At 40.7% G+C, this 20,017-nt stretch overlaps 1 protein-coding gene across 1 annotated transcript in view; it reads left to right on the top strand.

Moving 5' to 3' along the window:
• Window positions 1-330: 330 nt before the first annotated feature.
• The window catches only part of HPGDS (hematopoietic prostaglandin D synthase), a 104,179-nt gene continuing 84,492 nt past the window's right edge, over window positions 331-20,017 (top strand). Inside the window, exon 1 of the mRNA XM_054484816.2 lies at window positions 331-745. The gene's annotated coding sequence lies outside the window, so the exon portion shown is untranslated. The remainder of the gene's footprint in view (window positions 746-20,017) is intronic.

Genomic DNA, 20,017 nt, shown 5'->3' with positions numbered 1-20,017 from the left:
TGCTCTCCTCAAAGCTGTCAGACAGGGACATTTAAGTCTGCAGAGATTACTGCTGTCTTTCTGTTTGTCTGTGCCCTGCCCCCAGAGGTGGAGCCTACAGAGGCAGGCAGGCCTCCTTGAGCTGTGGTGGGCTCCACCCAGTTCAAGCTTCCCGGCTGCTTTGTTTACCTAAGCAAGCCTGGGCAATGGCGGGCGCCCCTCCCGCAGCCTCGCTGCCGACTTGCTGTTTGATCTCAGACTGCTGTGCTAGCAATCAGCGAGACTCCGTGGGCGTAGGACCCTCTGAGCCAGGTGCGGGCTATACTCTCCTGGGGCACCATTTCCTAAGCCCGTCGGAAAAGCACAGTATTCGGGTGGGAGTGGCCTAATTTTCCAGGTGCCGTCTGTCACCCCTGGAAAGGGAACTCCCTGACCCCTTGCGCTTCCCGAGTGACGCAATGCCTCGCCCCTGCTTCGGCTGGCGCACAGTCTCTGACCTGCACCCACTGACCTGCACCCACTGACCTCACCCACTGACTCACCCACTGACCTGCACCCACTGTCTGGCACTCCCTAGTGAGATGAACACGGTACCTCAGATGGAAATGCAGAAATCACCCGTCTTCTGCATCGCTCGCGCTGGGAGCTGTAGACCGGAGCTGTTCCTATTCGGCCATCTTGGCTCCTCTCCTCCAGTTGTTGAGTTCTTATCCATTCTGCAGTTCTGTATCTTTTAAGTGGAGTATTTAGGCCATTTACATTCAAAGTAAGTATTGAAATGTGAGGCACCATTGCATTCATCATGCTATTTGTTGCCTGTGTACCTTGTTTTTTAGTTTTTGCTTTTTAAATTGTATTTTTGTTTTATAGGTCCTGTGAGATTTATGCTTTAAAGAGGTTCTGTTTTGATGTGTTTCCAGGATTTGTTTCAAGATTTCGAGCTCCTTTTAGCCGTTCTTGTAGTGGTGGCTTGGTAGTGGTGAATTCTCTCAGCATTTGTTTGTCTGAAAAAGACTGTATCTTTCCTTCATATGTGATTCTTAATTTTGCTGGATACAAAATTCTTGGCTAATAATTGTTTTGTTTGAGGAGGCTGAAGATAGGGCCCCAATCCCTTCTAGCTTATAGGGTTTCTGCTGATAAATCTGCTGTTAATTTGATAGGTTTTCCTTTATAGGTTACCTAGTGCTTTTGTCTCACAGCTCCTAAAATTTTTTCCTTTGTCTTAACTTTAGATAACATGAAAATGTGCCTAGGTGATGATCTTTTTGTGATGAATTTCCCAGATGTTCTTTGTGCTTCTTTTATTTGGATGTCTAGGTCTCTAGAAAGGCCAGGGAAGTTTTCCTCAATTATTCCCCCAAATATGTTTCCCAAACTTTTATATTTCTCTTCCTCCTCAGTAATGCTAATTATTCTTAGGTTTGGTTATTTAACATAATCCCAGATTTCTTGGAGGCTTTGTTCATATTTTCTTATTCTTTTTCCTTTGTCTTTGTTGGATTCAGTTAATTCAAAGACCTTGTCTTGAAAGACCTTGTCAAATATAAACATTGATTTATATTTATTTTGATACCAATCACAAACTACAGCTCTGAATTTCTTTCTTCTATTTGTTCAATTCTATTGTTGAGACTTTCTAGAGCGTTTTGCATTTCTATAAGTGTGTCCAATGTTTCCTGAAGTTTTGATTGTTTTTTCTTCTTTTGTTACTGCTTTTCCTTTTTTGAGATGGAGTCTCACTCTGTTGCCCAGGCTGGAGTGCACTGCAACCTCTGCCTCCTGGGTTCAAGCTATTCTCCTGCCTCAGCCCCCTGAGTAGCTGGGATTACAACCATGCACCACAACACCTGGTTAATTTTTGTATTCTTGGTAGAGATAGGGTTTTGCCATGTTGGCCAGGTTGTTCTTGAACCCCTGACCTCAGGTGATTCACCCACCTCGGCCTCCCAAAGTGTTAGAATTACAGGTGTAAGCTACTGCATCCAGCCTGTTTTTCTTTATGCTATCTATTTCCTTGAATATTTCTCTCTTTGCTTCCTCTATTGTTTTTCGGATTTCCTTGCATTGGGCTTTGCCTTTCTCTGGTGCCTCTCTGATTAGCTTAATAACTAACTTCCTGAATTCTTTTTTGGGTAAATCGGGGATTTCTTCTTGGTTTGGATCCATTGCTGGTGAACTAGTGTGATGTTTGGGGGGTGTTAAAGAGCCTTGTTTTATCATATTACCAGGGTTGGTTTTCTGGTTCCTTCTCATTTGGATAGGCTCTGTCAGAGGGAAGGTATAGGGCTGAAAGCTGTTGCTCAGGTTCTTTTGTCCCATGGGGTGTTCCTTTGATGTAGCACTCTCCTCCTTTTCCTATGGATTTGGCTTCCTGTAAGCCAAACTGCAGTGATTTTTATCTCTCTTCTGGGTCTAGCTACCCAGCAAGTCTACCTGGCTCCAGGCTGGTACTGGGGGTTGTTTGTACAGAGTCCTGTGATGTGAAGCATCTCTCAGCTGTGGATACCAGCACGGTATTTGGCATGTCTCCTGGGTCCTGCAGGAGAAGTCCACTTCCTTCAGAGGGTCTGTGGGTTTTCTCGGGATTCCTGGTTTTTTCTTGCAGTCATTCTGGAGCTAAAATTCTCGATGCGAGCCTCTGCACGCTGCTCTGTCTGTCTGAGTTGGAGCTGCAATCTAGTCCTGCCTCCCATCTGCCATGATAATCCTGAAGTTTTTCTAAATTAAAAAAAGATTATTTCTTTTACTTTTAAAAATAGAGATGAAGTTTCACCATGTTGCTCAGGCTGGTTTTGAACTCATGAGCTCGAGCAATCTGCCCACCTTGGCCTCCTAAAGTGCTAAGATTACAGGCATGAGCCACTGCACCGGGCCAAGAATGAATGTTTTTAGTGGCTCATAATGAAGACTTGGAGCTAATAACACTAAAGAAAACTGTAAGCATAACAACATGGTCCAAAGAGCTGTAAGTGAAGGTGTCTGATAAATATTGTTTTATATTTATTTTGCTACCAATCACAAACCAGAGGACTGAATAACTAATGTAATGTCCCAAATAAAAACATTTTATGGTTTTATGAAGATTAAGCTTTGGATGCCATGCAGCCACATGGTTATAATATAATTTCATTAAATATATATGTATATTTAATGAAAGTTAAATAAATTAAATATACATATATATTTAATGAAATATACATAATATATAATATATATATAATCTGTTAGTGAGTACAACAGGCAAACTATAAATGATTGGAATTTCCAAATCATAGCTGTTCCATAAATATTTATGGAAGAAATGAAGGTTCTAAGTATGTATGTCTGGAGAGGAAAAGAAAAAAATTAAAACAATTTCTAGCATTGTAGGTATGTATATATTTTCCTTATTTGATTTCTTTTTTCATTGCATTTTTAGGTTGTTAATTACCATGAATTCATACTTAATCTTTTCTGCTAGTGAAACAGCTTTTTAATGCTCTAAACACAAAAATTTTTGAAAATGCTTATTAGCACTGCTCTTCCTCCAAATGCCTTATATTTATGTTCCATGTTAAAGTTTGCAAGCTATGTTTTGCCTTTTGATTTGAACAATTCTATTGATATAAGCAGGTGATATTAGTTCTATTTTACAATAAGGAGACAGTCAGAAATGTTAAATGACCTGTCTAATCTTATATAACTAGAGATAAACTTTCAAGTTTCTGACTCTCAATTTTTTTTAATAACAACATAAAGCAGCATTTCTATAAATTCAATTGTGGTGGTATTTCTATATATTTCTGTACAATTTTCTAAGTATTCATAATTGAGCATAATTTAAATAAAAATCATAGAATTTTATATTTTGTGACTTTTTATGCAATTGGAAAATAGGAATATTTATGCAAGGTTTTTCTTAAGGCAGGAATAAAATGTCTTTAGCCAAGGCATTTCTTTAAAAATTAAAGTTTATGTATTTACTGTGTTGAGCACTTCCTTAGTATGTGCAAGATGGCATGCTAAGATGTAGACACACACACACACACACACACACACACACACACACACAAATGTATCACACAATCCCTCTCTGTTCTCTTACCTCAAAAGGTACTCTGTTACTACATCAAGAAGAGGCAGGTGGGTGGGTTCCAAACTGAGCATCCAAGGAACCTGATTTAGAAAGAGGTTCTGGAAAAGGAGATCTAGTAAGCAATCAACATTAGACAATTCAGGTTGAGGTGACAGACATGTGGGAGAGCATAGTGACAGAGGATTTCCAATGTGTGGGAGTGTCGTGATGGAGAGTCAGCATTAGGTAATACTCACACGGGTCCTGGCAGGCACTGACTAGTGAGGACTGAAGTGAGATCATGCACCCAGCACAATCTGACTTTGTACAGCATTCATGAAATGTTAGTCTTGTTCATTTCAATTTAATGGGAAGAACAACGCACATTACACATAATGTCATTGAAAATTATGAGATGAAAATATCCTGGGTGATATTTTAAGAATTAAACTATAGAAATCCAAAGAGATCATTCTTAGCCAGAGTGATTAAGGAAAGCTTCATGAAAGATGAAGTGACTTCTATGCAAGTCAATTCACTTCCAATTCAAGTTTCTCTTTGGCAAAATGAAATATTGCGATCATATGGGGCCTAAAGACAGAGATGGATTTCAGGTCTTGTAGTGGAATCGATAGTAACAACAAATGTGGTCCAGGAATCACCGAGTCTGTAAATTCATTGGGTACTTTGGAAAATTTTGATGTCTAAAGCAATTAATTTTATGTCAACCTCAAATACAATTCCTAAACAAACAAACAAATGAAAAATATATGGACCACCCAAACTTTGCCAATAGGTGCTCAGATACCTTTTATAAAATAGGAGTCAAAGTAAAATAAATACCTAAGAGTAATTATGCTTGATAATATATAATTATAAACCAAGAATACTTTATTACCCTATGCTGCCCACTTTTTTTGTATAGCCTACCGATACATTATTTACGTCTATTTTAAGAATAGTTTGACGAGTTTTGGCAACTGTATACTCGTGTAACTACTGATATAATAAAAATTTAGAATATTTCTGTTACACCCAAGAGTTCCCTGTCCCCACTCTCAGACCTGGGCAAACATGGATTGACTTTCTGTCCACTGGAGGTATACCTTTTCTAGAATTTCATATAAGTGGAATCATATGGTATGTACTTCTTTCGGTCTGGGTTTTTTTCCTTAGAATAAGTTTCTGAGATTCATCCATGTTGTGGTGTATGACAGTAGTTTGTTCTTTCTTATTGCTGGGTAGTAACTTATTGTATAATATACCATAATTTTTGTTCCTCCATTTGGCAGTTGATGAATACACTTAGGTTGTTTCCCTTTTTTGGATATTGTTGATAATGCTGCTATGAACATTCATGTAGAAGTCTTTGGGTGGACCTGCTTTCATTTCTTTTGGGTAGATGCCTAGGAGTGGAATTTCTTGGTTGCATTGCAAATGTTATGTTTAACTTTCAAATAATCTGCCAAACTGGTTTCCAAATTGACTGTTACCATTTTGCATTCTCATCAGCACTGTATTAGGGTTCCAGTTGTTCCACTTCCTTACCAACACTTCATAGTCTTTTAAAGTATAATAATTGTAGTGGGTGTTTGTAGTTTAAATGTGCATTTCTTTTTGTCTTTTTTTTTTTTCCTTTCTCTGGAGAACGGGGTCTTGCTATATTGCCCAGGCAGGTCTCGAACTCCTGGGCTCAAGCTATCCTCTCGCCTCTTGCCTCCCTGAGAGCTGGGATTACAGGCGTGAGCCACCGCGCCTGGCCAAATGTGCATTTCTTTAGTGACTAATGATGTTGATAACCTTTTCTAGCGCTTAGTGGACATTTGTACTTTCTTTCGTGAAATGCCTATTGTGATTAACTACCCATTTAAAAAAATGAGTTGTTTGTCCTATTATTGAGTGATTGAAGTTCTTTATATACTCTGAGCACAAATTCTTTGTTAAATATATATTATGCAAATGTTTCCCCTCAGTCTGTGGTTTGCCTTTTCATCTCTAAACAGTCTTTCAGAAGTGACTAAAAGTATTTACATTTTATGAAATATAATTTTCTTTTTTTGGTTGTTTGTCTCTGTGTGTGTGTGGGGGTGGGGGGTGTGTGTGTGAGGGAGTGGGTGTCTGTGCATCCTAACGTATCTTTGCCTAACCTCAGGGTTTTCTCCTGAAACTGTTGTGGTTTAGTTTTTTGAATTAATTGATTTTTTGAGTTAATTTTTTAATAGAATATTAGGTAAAGGTCGAGGCTTATTTTTTTTTCATGCTGATATCCTGTTGTTAATATTTGTTGAAAAGATTTATTTTCCTATCGAAATCCTTGGCATCTTTATCAAAAATCAATTGACCACTTTCTTCACTTTCAAAATTGTCTTGGATTTTCTAGATATTTTGCTGTTTCATGTAGATTTTAGAATCACCTTGTACATTTCTCCAAAATAGCCTGTTGAGATTTTGACTGAAAGTGTTGGAACTATAGATCAGTCTGGAGATGACACTTCCTAGTTTTAAATTGCAACACATTTTTAAAGATTCAAATCTTATAAGAAACTTTTCAACTTATTGTATTGATGTCACTCTCCCTCATCCCCCCACCATTATTTTAGTTGTTTTTTTCTTTCTTTCTCAAAGCTAAATAATTATTTTGATTGAAAAGCTAAAATTCACTTGCCTGCAACCAGGAAGAGCCAGTCTAAAGGCTTGAACCTCAAAAACAAGGTATTGCTTTTATCTAGTGACAGAAACATGACTTGTATTCATAAATTCTCATATAATCGTCACACAATATAGGTTAAGTTTTTGTGTTATGGCATTTTATTGTCAGGATATTTTGAACATCTTAACTACATGAGAATCTCATTTAATGAGGGCCCATGAGAGACATTTTTATTATCAGTGCTAAGAAAAGTTGTACTTCTGCTAAGCAACCAGAATATTTTAATTTCATGGATACTGAATATTAAATTCATCATATTTCCTTCCAGGCAATCAAAAAATTTGTGGTTTAATTCCAGCATTTGTGTAAGAACTTATGATTTCCAGTATATCCACTTCACCCTTGCCTTTGTCTTACTATCCTATTTGTCTTGCCCTGATTTTACTTTTCTATTTATTTTATATTTTATTGTATATACTTATTTTTGAAAACAATGTCAACTATTTTTAACGATATTGTATGTGTATATATACACACATTATGTATATATGCAACACATGTATACACATATATAAATTCCATTGCATCATTACTAATCTTTGAGATAATAATTATGCCCATTTTTTAGTATGAACTAACTAGTTTTCAGAGATAATACATTCTTATTTTACCAATCAACATTATTATTTCAGTAACTAAATATTTGTTTATTTATTTGAGACATGATTTTGTTCTGTTGCCCAGGCTGGAGCTCAGTGGTGTGATCTCTGCTCACTGCAAATTCTGCCTCCCAGGTTCAAGTGATTCTCCTGCCTCAGCCTCCTGAGTAGCTGGAATTACAGGTACTCGACACTACGCCCGGCTTATTTTTGTGTTTTATTTATTTATTTATTTATTTTATTTTTTGAGATGGAGTCTCGATCTGTCACCCAGGCTGGAGTGCAGTGGCGTGATCTTGGCTCACTGCAAGCTATGCTTCCTGGTTCACGCCATTCTCCTGCCTCAGCCTCCCGAGTAGCTGGGACTACAGGTGCCTGCCACCATGCCTGGCTAATTTTTTTATATTTTTATTAGAGACGGGGTTTCATCATGTTAGCCAGGATGGTCTCGATCTCCTGACCTTGTGATCCACCCACCTCGGCCTCCCAAAGTGCTGGGATTACAGGCGTGAGCCACCGCACCTGGCCCTATTTTTGTAATTTTAGTAGAGATGGGGTTTTGCCATTTTGACCGGGCCGATCTTGAACTCCTGACCTCAAGTGATCTGCCCACCTTGGCCTCCCAAAGTGCTGGGATTACAGGCATGAGCTACCGCACCTGGCATCAGTAACTAAGTATTTAATATGAGTAGCCTCAACTTAGTCCTTCAATTTGAAAAGATCTTTAGGAAAGAGGAAGACTATTCGACTAAGGCTAATAAACTAAGTATGTTATTGAAGCTAAATTATTTGTCCTCCATTCCATCTCCACTTCCCACCTCCCCAGCTGTAGAACCCTGGAACTGCTCCTTCGTCATCAGCACAAACTCCTGTCTCCAAGGAGCCCCTTCACGTGCCTTACTGCAGGGCTGGTGCTCTCCAGCAGCCCAGTGGAGTGGTGGATGTGATTCTTTCAAACCTCAGAGACTTTGCTATCTAGATGCAAGATCAGAAAACTTTCTGCTCCTCATTACATCTTTCAGATCATGACCCACCCAATCTCTTGTGAAAAGGAATCCTATTTCTTAAGGCTTATACCATTTTATCTCTATGACCTGCTAATTTTCTTTGTCATTGCCATCTATCATTTGATTACTTTCCTTTGATCGTCAAAAACATTGCAGAGTCTTTTCCCTGCTCTAATTCCTGCCATCATTGTGGGTGGTTTCAATATCCATAGTGTCCTTTTGATAGTCTGATTTCTCATTTTCTTACCAAACTCATCTTTTATGGCCTTTTCTACTCTCAGTTATCTCTTCCCCTGGTCAAATTCTGGATCTTTTAATGAAAAAGAACAAAATTATCAATATTCCAAATAAATGGCTTAGACATTGAGCACTCTTACCATAATGTCTCATTTTTCTGGATTGATTCTTTAACTACTCCTACCTTGATGATCCTTCAGTGAGGGTCCTGTCCCCATTTCTATATCCTCTCCCTATGTTTTATTATCTTCCTATTCAGTTTATAGTTCATGGCCCATAATTCTAAGAATAATTTTGTCAGTGCCATAAACTGTCTTATCTCTCCTGTTTAGCAAAAACTAATGCAATGTGACCTCTACTCTTTCATTTTTGTATATCTTAACCTGGGCAACAGACCAATTTTGGAGAAAAATCACAAAGTAGGGCATATCCATTCAATAATACTGGAAATTTACTATCATCAACTTCAACTGGACTTTCAACATGGCCCTAAAATCCTAGTGTGTTTCCCTAAGCAAGTTGCTTTCTTACTTGCTGGACTATTTTACATTTTCTGTGCTCTACTTTATGCCTTAGACTCTTATCCCATTTCCCCTTTTAGCCCAGATAAAATCAAAACAATCAACTTCCCACTACCTCACCATCTTCTGCTTATCTCTTCCCATTCTTGTCTGGTGCATCTGCGGAGAATCCCCTTCTCTTGTCTTCACCTGTTTTCCACCTTTGCCCAGGAATTCTCCTACTCTTGTCTTTAAAGAACCTTAGATAATGGATTCTCCCTGCTCTCCACTGTCTCTTCAACTTCTTTGCTTTTAATGAGGTTTTCTCATCAACATTTTAATTTGATCTTTGAGAAAGCTCAGCTTAAAAAAAATCCTTCTCCAACTACACAGTACATTTTAACATTTTTAGTATCATTAGCAGTCTTACTATGGTTAAAATCTATAAGCCATTTTGAGGTGCAGCCTCATCAATGCTACTTTTTCCTGTGCACTTGAACCCAATTGCATGCTAAAATATATTCAAAGTTAACCTCCTCTTGCCAGCAGGTGGCTCTGTGTCAAAAGGGAAAAGGAAACATAATAAAAATACAAATTATGAGATCTACAATCTAAGATTTGGACCCAGGTCCTGGTCCCTACTACTTATATTTTTTTTATACTTTAATAGTTACTACAGGAAAGCTACTTACTATCCAGAGAAGAAGAGATATCCATGAAGAAACAAATTAATAAAAAACTAAAGCAATTATTTCAAGGAGATTTCAAATGAACTTCAGATCTGTAATATGTGTTTTTGTATTTTTTTGAATTAACATAGCCAAAAAGATAAGAGGAGGAAAAATGGTAAGTACATTTAAAAGGACTACACACATATCTCATTTTAGTGATCTTTGCTTTATTGATCTTCATAGATATTGCGTTTTTTACAAACTGAAGGTTTGTGGCAACCCTGTGTCAAGCAAGCCTATTGGCACTAGTTTTCCAACAGCATGTGCTCACTCCATGCCTCTGTGTAATTCTTGCAATATTTCTAAATTATTATTACATCTGTTATGGTGATCTGTGATCAGTGATCGCTAATGTTACTACTGGAATTGTGTAGGGGTGCCATGAACTGTGCCTTTATAAGATAGTGAACTTAATCAATAAATGTGTATGTTCTGGCTGCTCTACCAACCAGCCTTTTCCCTGTTCCTTTCGCTCTCCTTGGGCCTCCCTGTTCTCTGTGACACAATAATATTAAAGCTAGACCAATTAATAACAATGGCCTCTAAGTGTTCAACTGAAAGGAAGAGTCACATGCCTTTTACTTTATTTTTAAATTTATTTTTATAGAGTCACAGTCTTGCTCTGTTGTCCAGACTGGAGTGCAGTGGTACAGTCATGGCTCAATATAACCTCGAAATCCTGGGTTCAAGCAATCCTCCCACCTCAGGCTCCCAAGTAGCCAGGACTATAGGCTCGTGCTATCACCCTTGGCTAATTTTTAAACTTTTTGTAGACACGGGGTTTCACTTTGTGGCCCAGGCTGATCTCAAACTTCTTGTCTCAAATGATTCTCCTGCCTTGGCCTTCCAAAATGCTGAGATTACAGGCGTCAATCACCACACCCAGCAGTGCCCCTCACTTTAAGTTAAAGGCTAGAAATAAACTTAGTGAGGTAGGTATGTCAAAAGGCTGAAAGCCAGGCCTCTTGTGCCAAACAGCCAAGTTGTGAACACAAAGGAAAAGTTCTTGAAAGAAACTAAAAGTGCTACCCCAGTGAACAGGTGAATGATACGAAAGTGAAGCAGCCTTATTGCTGATAGAGAAAAAGTTTGAGTGGTCTGGATAGAAGATCAAAGCAGCCAGAACATTCCCTTAAGCCAAAGCCTCATGCAGAGCAAGATCCTAACTCTCTTCAATTCTATGAAGGCTGAAAGAGGTGAGAATACTGCAGAAGATGAGTTGGAAGCTAGCAAAGGTTGGTTCATGAGGTTTAAGGAAAGAAGTTGTCTCCATAATATAAAAGTACAAGGTAAAACAGCAAGTGCTGTTGGAGAAGCTGCAGTAAGTTGTCCAAAAGACCTAGCTAAGACAAAGAATGAAAGTGGCCAAACAACAGATTTTCAATGTGGACAAAACAGTTATATTGGAAGAAGATGCCATCTAGAACTTTCCTAGCTAGAGAGGAGAAGTCAGTGCCTGGCTTTCAAACTTCAAAGGACAGGCTGACTCTCTTGTTAGGGGCTAATGTAGCTTGTGACTTTATGTTGAAACCAATGTTCATTTATCATTCTGAAAACCCTAGAGCTCTTAGTGTCAGGCCTCTGAGCCCAAGCCAAGCCATTGCATCCCCAGTGACTTGCACGTATACACGCCCAGATGGCCTGAAGTAACTGAAGAATCACAAAAGAAGTGAAAATGGCCTGTTCCTGCCTTAACTGATGATACTATCTTGTGAAATTCCTTCTCCTGGCTCATCCTGGCTCAAAAGCTCCCCTACTGAGCACCTTGCGACCCCTACTCCTGCCCGCCAGAGAACAAATCCTCTTTGAGTGTAATTTTCCTTTACTGAAATCCTATAAAATGGCCCCACCCTTATCTCCCTTCGTTGACTCTCTTTTTGGACTCAGCCCGCCTGCACCCAGGTGAAATAAACAGCCTTGTTGCTCACACAAAGCCTGTTTGGTGGTCTCTTTACATGGATGCACATGAAATTTGGTGCTGTGACTCGGATCGGGGGACCTCCCTTGGGAGATCAATCCCCTGTCCTCCTGCTCTTTGCTCCGTGAAAAAGATCCACTTACGACCTCGGGTCCTCAGACCCACCAGCCCAAGGAACATCTCACCAATTTTAAATCAGGTAAGTGGCCCCTCTTTACTCTCTTCTCCAACCTCTCTCACTATCCCCCAACCACTTTCTCCTTTCAATCTTGGTGCCAGCCTTCAATCTCTCCCTTCTCTTAATTTCAATTCCTTTCATTTTCTGGTAGAGACAAAGGAGACACGTTTTATCTGTGGACCCAAAACTCTGGCACCGGTCACGGACTCAGGAAGGCAGCCTTCCCTTGGTGTTTAATCATTGCAGGGACACCTCTCTGATTATTCACCCATGTTTCAGAGGTGTCTGACCACGCAGGGATGCCTACCTTGGTCCTTCACCCTTAGCAGCAAGTCCTGCTTTTCTGGGGGAGGGGCAAGAACCCTGACCCCTTCTCTCCCTGTCTCTACCCCTTCTCTGCTTTTCTGGGGGACAAGAACCCCCCGATCCCTTATTTCCATGCCCTGACCCCTTATCTCTGTGCCCTGACCCCTTATCTCTGTGCCCCAATCCCTTATTTCCGTGCCCCGACCCCTTATCTCTGTGCTCCGATCCCTTATTTCTGTGCCCTGACCCTTTATCTCTGCACCCTGATCCCTTATTTCTGCACCCCAACCTCTTATCTCAGTGCCCCGATCCCTTATTTCCATGCCCCAACCTCTTATCTCTGCACCTCAATCCCTTATTTCCATGCCCTGACCTCTTATCTCTGTGCCCCAACCCCTTATTTCCACACCTCAACCCCTTCTCTGCTTTTCTGGGGGCAAGAACCCCCCAGCCCTTCTCTCCATGTCTCTACTCTCTCTTTTCTCTGGGCTTGCCTCCTTCACTATGGGCAAGCTTCTGCCCTCCATTCTCCCTCCATTCTCCCTTCTTCTCCCTTAGCCTGTGTTCTTGAAAACCTAAAACCTCTTCAACTCACACCTGACCTAAAACCTAAATGCCTTATTTTCTTCTGCAATGCTGCTTGACCTCAATAAAAACTCGACAGTGGTTCCAAATAGCCAGAAAACAGCACTTTCAATTTTTCCATCCTACAAGATCTATATAATTCTTGTCGTAAAATGGGCAAACAGTCTAAGGTGCCTGACGTCCAGGCATTCTTTTACACATCAGTCCCTCCCTAGTCTCTGCTCCCAATGCAACTCATCCCAAATCTTTCTGCTTTCCCTCCCGCCTGTCCCCTCAGTCCCAACTCCAAGCGTCACTGAGTCTTTCTAATCTTCCTTTTCAACAGACCCACCTGACATCTCCCCTCCTCACCAGGCCAAGCTAGGTCTCAATTCTTCCTCAGCCTTCGCTCCTCCACCCTATAATCCTTTTATCACTTCCCCTCCTCACACCTGGTCTGGCTTACAGTTTCATTCTATAAGTAGCCCTCCTCCACCTGCCCAGCAATTTCCTCTTAAAAATGTGGCTGGAGCTAAAGGCATACTCAAGGTTAATGCTCCTTTTTCTTTATCCCAAATTGGAGAGCATTTAGGCTCTTTTTCATTAAATATAAAAACCAAGCCCAGTTCATGGCTTGTTTGGCAGCAACACTGATGTGCTTTACAGCCCTAGACCCTAAAATGTCAAAAAGCCATCTTATTCTCAACATACATTTTATTACCCAATCTGCTCCCGACATTAAATAAAACTCCAAAAATTAAATTCCAGCCCTCAAACCCCACAACAGGACTTAATTAACCTCGCCTTCAAGGTGTACAATAATAGAAAAAAGTTGCAATTCCTTGCCTCCGCTGTGAGACAAACCCCAGCCACATCTCCAGCACACAAGAACTTCCAAACACCTGAACCACAGCAGCCAGGCATTCCTCCAGAACCTCCTCCCCCAGGAGCTTGCTACAAGTGCTGGAAATCTGGCCACCAGGCCAAGGAATGCCCGAAGCCCAGGATTCCTCCTAAGCCCCGTCCCATCTTTGCGGGACCCCACTGAAAATCAGACTGTTCAACTCACCTGGCAGCCACTCCCAGAGCCCCTGGAACTCTGGCCCAAGGATCTCTGACTGACTCCTTCCCAGATCTTCTCAGCTTAGTGGCTGAAGACTGACACTGCCTGATCGCCTTGGAAGCCCCCTAGACCATCACAGATGCCAAGCTTTAGGTAACTCTCACAGTGGAAGTTAAGTCCGTCCCCTTCTTAATCAATACAGAGGCTACCCACTCCACATTACCTTTTTTTCAAAGGCCTGTCTCCCTTGCCTCCATAACTGTTGTGGGTATTGACAGCCAAGCTTCTAAACCTCTTAAAACTCCCCAACTCTGGTGCCAACTTAGACAATACTCTTTTAAGCACTCCTTTTTAGTTATCCCCACCTGCCCAGTTCCCTTATTAGGCCGAGACACTTTAACTAAATTATCTATCCCTGACTATTCCTGGGCTACAGCCACACCTCATTGCCACCTTTTTCCCCAGTTCAAAGCCTCCTTCACATCCTCCCCTTGTATCTCCCCACCTTAACCCACAAGTATGAGATATCTCTACTCCTTCCCTGGCAACCAATCACATGCCCATTACCATCCCATTAACACCTAATCACCCTTACCCCATTTAACGCCAATATCCCATCCCACAGCATGCTTTAAAAGGATTAAAGCCTGCTATCACTCACCTGCTACAGCATGGGCTTCTAAAACCTATAAACTCTCTTTACAATTCCATTTTACCTGTCCTAAAACCAGCCAAGACTTACAGGTTAGTTCAGGATCTGAGCCTTATCAACCAAATTGTTTTGCCTATCCACCCTGTGGTGCCAAACCCATACACTCTCCTATCCTCAATACCTCCTTCTACAACCCATTATTCTGTTCTGGATCTCAAACATGCTTTCTTTACTATTCCTTTGCACCCTTCATCCCAGCCTCCCTTGGCCTTCACTTAGACTGACCCTGACACCCATCAGGCTCAGCAAATTACCTGGGCTGTACTGCCACAAGGCTTCACAGACAGACCCCATTACTTCAGTCAAGCCCAAATTTCATCCTCATCTGTTACCTATCTCGGCATAATTCTCATAAAAACACACGTGCTCTCCCTGCTGATCATGTCCGACTAATCTCCCAAACCTCAATCCCTTATAAAACGACAACTCCTTTCCTTCCTAGGCATGGTTATTGTGGTCAGAATTCTTACACAAGAGCCGGGACTGCACCCTGTAGCCTTTCTGTCCAAACAACTTGACCTTACTGTTTTAGCCTAGCCCTCATGTCTGCATGCAGTGGCTGCCACTGCTTTAATACCTTTAGATACCCTAAAAATCACAAACTATGCTCAACTCACTCTACATTTCTCATAACTTCCAAAATCTATTTTCTTCCTCATACCTGACACATATACTTTCTGCTCTGCAGCTCCTTCAGCTATACTCACTCTTCGTTGAGTCTCCCACAATTACCATTGTTCCTGGCACGGACTTCAATCCAGCCTCCCACATTATTCTAGATACCACACCTGACCCTCATCACTGTATCTCTCTGATCCACCTGACATTCACCCCATTTCCCCATATTTCCTTCTTTCCTCACCCTGATCACATTTAGTTTATTAATGGCAGTTCCACCAGGCCTGATCGCCACTCACCAGCAAAGGCAGGCTATGCTATAGTATCTTCCACATCTATCATTGAGGCTACCGCTCTGCCCCCTCCACTACCTCTCAGCAAGCCGAATTAGTTGCCTTAACTCAGGCCCTCACTCTTGCAAAAGGACTACGCATCAATATTTATACTGACTCTAAATATGCCTTTTATATTCTGCACCACCATGCTGTTATATAGGCTGAAAGAGGTTTCCTCACCATGCAAGAGTCCTCCATCATTAATGCCTCTTTAATAAAAACTCTGCTCAAGGCCACTTTACTTCCAAAGGAAGCTGGAGTCATTCACTGCAAAGGCCATCAAAAGGCATCAGATCCCATTGCTCTAGGCAACGCTTATGCTGATAAGGTGGCTAGACAAGCAGCTAGCTTTCCAACTTCTGTCCCTCATGGCCAGTTTTTCTCCTTCACATCAGTCACTCCCACCTACTCCCCTACTAAAACTTCCACCTATCAATCTCTTCCCACACAAGGCAAATGGTTCTCAGACCAAGGAAAATATCTCCTTCCAGCCTGACAGGCCCATTCTATTCTGTTGTCATTTCATAACCTCTTCCATGTGGGTTAAGAGCCGCTAGCCCATCTCTTAGAACCTCTCATTTCCTTTCCATCCTGGAAATCTATCCTCAAGGAAATCACTTCTCAGTGTTCCATTTGCTGTTCTACTACCCCTCAGGGATTGTTCAGGCCTCCTCCCTTTCCTACACATCAAGCTCGGGGATTTGCCCCTGCCCAGGACTGGGAAATTGACTTTACTCACATGCCCCGAGTCAGAAAACTAAAATGCCTCTTGGTCTGGGTAGACACTTTCACTGGATGGGTAGAGGCCTTTCCTACAGGGTCTAAGAAGTCCATCACAGTCATTTCTTCCCTTCTGTCAGATGTAATTCCTCAGTTTGGCCTTCCCACCTCTATACAGTCTGATAGCAGACCGGCCTTTATTAGTCAAATCAGCCAAACATTTTTTCAGTCTCTTGGTATTCAGTGAAACCTTTATATTCCTTACGGTCCTCAGTCTTCAGGAAAGGTAGAACAGACTAATGGTCTTTTAAAAACACACCTCACCAAGCTCAGCCACCAACTTAAAAAGGACTGGACAATACTTTTACCACTTTCCCTTCTCAGAATTCAGGCCTGTCCTTGGAATGCTACAGGGTACAGCCCATTTGAGCTCCTGTATGGATGCTTCTTTTTATTAAGCCCCAGTCTCATTCCAGACACCAGACCAACTTAGACTATGCCCCCAAAAACTTGTCATCCCTGCTATCTTCTGTCTAGTCATACTCCTATTCACCATTCTCAACTACTCATACATGCCCTGCTCTTGTTTACACTGCCAGTTTACACTGTTTCTCCAAATCATCACAGTTGATATCTCCTGGTGCTATCCCCAAACTGCCACTCTTAACTCTTAAAGTAAATAAATAATCTTTGCTAGCAGGACTATGCTGAATCTCCTTAGGCACTCTCTAATTAGATGTCCTAGGTCCTCCCAATTCTTAGTCCTCTAATACCCATTTTTCTCCTTTTATTCGGACCTTGTATCTTCCGTTTAGTTTCTCAATTCATCCAAAACCATATCTAGGCCATCACCAATCATTCTATATGACGAATGTTTCTTCTAACAACCCCACAATATCACCCCTTACCACAAGATCTCCCTTCAGCTTAATCTCTCCCACTCTAAGTTCCCATACCACCCCTAATCCCGCTTGAAGCAGCCCTGAGAAACATTGCCCATTCTCTCTCCATACCACCCCCCAAAAATTTTCACCTCCCCAACACTTCAACACTATTTTGTAACACTATTTTGTTTTATTTTTCTTATTAATATAAGAAGGCAGGAATGTCAGGCCTCTGAGCCTAAGCCAAGCCATCGCATCCCCAGTGACTTGCACGTATATGCCCAGATGGCCTGAAGTAACTGAAGAATCACAAAAGAAGTGAAAATGGCCTGTTCCTGCCTTAACTGATGATACTGTCTTGTGAAATTCCTTCTCCTGGCTCATCCTGGCTCAAAAGCTCCCCTACTGAGCACCTTGCGACCCCCACTCCTGCCTACCAGAAAACAAATCCCCTTTGACTGTAATTTTCCTTTACCAAAATCCTATAAAATGGCCCCACCCTTATCTCCCTTCATTGACTCTCTTTTTGGACTCAGCCTGCCTGCACCCAGGTGAAATAAACAGCCTTGTTGCTCACACAAAGCCTGTTTGGTGGTCTCTTCACACGGATGTGCATGAATTATGCTAAATCTACTCTGCCTGTGCTCTATAAATGAAACAACAAAACCTGGATGACAGCACATCTGTTTACAGCATGGTTTATGGAATATTTTAAGCACATTGTTGAGACATATTACTTAGAAAAAAAAGATACTTTTCAAAATATTACTGCTCATTGACCATGTTCCTGGTCACTCAAGAGCTCTGATGGAGATATACAAGGAGATGAATATTGTTGTCATTCCTCCAACACAACATGCATTCTGCCGTCCGTGGATCAAGGAGGAATTTCAACTTTCAAGTGTTATTAAATAAGAAAAACATTTTATAAGCTATAGCTGTCATAGATAGCAATTCCTCTGATGGATCTAGGCAAAGTAAATTGGAAACCTTCTGGAAAAGAGTCACGATTCTAGATCCCATTAAGAATATTCACAATTCATGGGAAATGGTCAAAATATCAACATGAACAGGAGTTTGGGAGAGGTTGATGCCAACCTTCATAGATGACTTTGAGGGGTTAAATGCTTCAGTGGAGGAAGTAACTGCCTATGTGATGGAAACAGCAAGAGAACTAGAATTAGAAGTGGAGCCTGAAGATGTAACTGAGTTGTTGCAATCTCGTAATTAAACTTGAATGGATGACAAGTTGCTTCTTACGGATCAGCAAAGTGGTTTCTTGAGATGGAAACTACTGCTGGTGAAGATGCTGTGAGCATTGTTGAAATGACAATAAAGGATTTAGAATACGACATAAACTTAGTTGAGAAAGCAGTAGCAGGATTTGAGAGGATGACTTCAATTTTGAAAGAAGTTCTACTGTGGGTAAAATGCTATTCATCAGTATCACATACTACAGAGAAATATTTTGTGAAAGGAAGAGTCAGTGGATGCAGCAAACTTCATTATTGTTTTATTTTTTTAGTAATTGCCACAGCCACTCCAACCTTCAGCAACCACCACCCTGATCAGTCAGCAGCCATCAACATGGAGGCAAGACCCTCCATCAGCAAAAACTAACTGAAGATTTAGATGATCGTTAGCATTTTTTAAAAATAAGGTATTTTTAAAATTAAGGTATGTACATTTCTTTAGACATAAGGCTATTGTACACTAAATAGACTGCCAGATACTCAGTGAGTTACTGTAAATATACATTCAAGTGTATGGAAAGTTCGAATCCTTTGCTGTCATTTCAACAATGTTCTCAGCATCTTCACCAGGAGTAGATTCCATTTCAAGAAACCACTTTGCTAACCCATAAGAAGCAACTCCTCATCCATTCAAGTTTTGTCATGAGATTGCAGCAATTCAGTCCCATCTTCAGGCTCCACTTTTAATTCTAGTTCTCTATGTATATTGCATTCTCATTATATGTAAACATAATTTTTACATGCACTGGGAAATAAAAAACTAATGTGACTTGCTTTATTGCAATATTTGTTTTATTGTGGTGGTCTGGAACTGAATCCACAATATCTCCAAGATGCCTTGTGCTGTTTTACACTGATTTTCTGTGGCTAGGTTAGAAAGGCTTTGAATATCACTTATATGTCCAAATACACATATCATAAAATATTAATAAAACAAATATATGTATATGCCACACAGCCCAACTAATAGATTATCCAACTCTTTAATATGTGAATGTATGAACTTATTATCTTCTTCCTTCCTTCCTTTCTTTCTTTTCTTTCTTTCTCTCTTTCTTTCTTCTTTCTTTCTTTCTTCTTCTTTTTTGTTTTTTTCCACAGATTTTCACTCTTGCTGCCCAGGCTGGAGTGCAATGGCATGATCTTGGCTCACTGCAACCTCCGCCTCCTAGGTTCAAGTGATTCTCCTGCCTCAGCCTCCCAAGTCGCTGTGATTACAGGTACCCCCCACCACGCCCAGTTACTTTTTTGTATTTTTAGTAGAGATGGGGTTTCACCATGTTAAGCAGGCTGATCTTGAATGCCTGACCTCAGGTGATCCACCCACCTTAGCTTCCCAAAGTGCTGGGATTGCAGGCGTGGGTCACCATGCCCAGCCAATGAACATATTTCTTTTTTCTTAGAGGTAATATTGTTCTGCTTTTTGTTTATAATTTTTGTCACCTTCTTTTTTTGTCATTATAGTTTTGCTATATATATATTATATATGTAATACATATATATATGAAATCCCTAAATATATATTGTTTTAGTGTAAGTGATACCACCCTATGTGCCTTCTTTTGTTACTTTATCATCAACATTTATATATGTGAGTTTCTTCCATTTTGAGACATGTATTTCATGGCATAAATAAACCATAATGT

Source organism: Pongo pygmaeus, chromosome 3 (assembly GCF_028885625.2).
Source record: "Pongo pygmaeus isolate AG05252 chromosome 3, NHGRI_mPonPyg2-v2.0_pri, whole genome shotgun sequence".
Taxonomy (NCBI): Eukaryota; Metazoa; Chordata; class Mammalia; order Primates; family Hominidae; genus Pongo; species Pongo pygmaeus.
The sequence above is the reverse complement of the archived record's forward strand: the minus strand, read 5'-3'. Positions and strand labels throughout refer to the sequence as shown.